We start from the raw sequence: 1208 nt of genomic DNA, 5'->3' as shown, positions 1-1208 counted from the left end.
AATCTTAAAAAATAAAAATAAAGGCAGAAAAACGTTTAAGGATCTTGCTGACAGAGCCAATAATGGCAAGATCCAGGATCTGAGACTAGGCTCTTCAGCAGCTGATTATGGTGCTACATTGAACATCCTGATTAAGGTCCTACACTGAACTGAATGTTTTCCTATTGCTTTGGATATACTTTTTAAAAAATATTTATTTATTTATTTATTTATTTATTTATTTATTTATTTATTTATTCATGAGAGACACAGAGACACAGGCAGAGAGAGAAGCAGGCTCCCTGTGGGGAGTCTGATATGAGACTCGATCCCGGGATCCCAGGATCACGACCTGAGCCAAAGGCAGACACAACCACTGAGGCACCTAGGTTATGGTGCTACATTGAACATCCTGATTAAGGTCCTACACTGAACTGAATGTTTTCCTATTGCTTTGGATATACTTTTTAAAAAATATTTATTTATTTATTTATTTATTTATTTATTTATTTATTTATTTATTTATTCATGAGAGACACAGAGACACAGGCAGAGAGAGAAGCAGGCTCCCTGTGGGGAGTCTGATATGAGACTCAATCCCGGGATCCCAGGATCACGACCTGAGCCAAAGGCAGACACAACCACTGAGGCACCTAGGTGCCCCTAGATTTACTTTTAATAGTATCTTGTCCATGCTTCTATAAAAGTACTTCCCGTTTTGTTATAGTTTGGTTTTTGTATACCTGTCTCTCCCTGTTTGAGGGTGAGGGCAGGAACTATGTTGTCATCTGTAATGGTCCCAGCACTGAGTACCAAGTCTAATGTATGGTAGGTAGTAAGTAGCCACTCTAGAGATTTGTGCGCTGGAGAAACAGAAGAATGAGGAGAGTGGACAGAATGGATAGGTGGATGGATAGACAGATGGGTGGACAGATGACCAGTTAAGTCCAAAATTGTCAGTTTTGTAGAATGGTATCTGATCATCTTAAAACTACAAAATTATGTATCTTCTCCATTCTCATTGAGTTTTTTTTTCCAACTTTATTTTCTACCTCTAATCATGGAAAACCCATTTGCTATTGTCATAGTTTATAGAAACCCCTAAGATTTGAAAAGGACACAAGAAATGGAGCTGAACCAGTAGAGGAGAAAGGATTTGCTGCTACTTCTCGAAGCATGATCGATTCTATCATTGTGCCTTATATTTCAGGCATTTTTGTCCTTGCTTT

Source organism: Nyctereutes procyonoides, unplaced genomic scaffold (assembly GCF_905146905.1).
Source record: "Nyctereutes procyonoides isolate TBG_1078 unplaced genomic scaffold, NYPRO_anot_genome, whole genome shotgun sequence".
Lineage (NCBI taxonomy): Eukaryota > Metazoa > Chordata > Mammalia > Carnivora > Canidae > Nyctereutes > Nyctereutes procyonoides.
The sequence above is the reverse complement of the archived record's forward strand: the minus strand, read 5'-3'. Positions refer to the sequence as shown.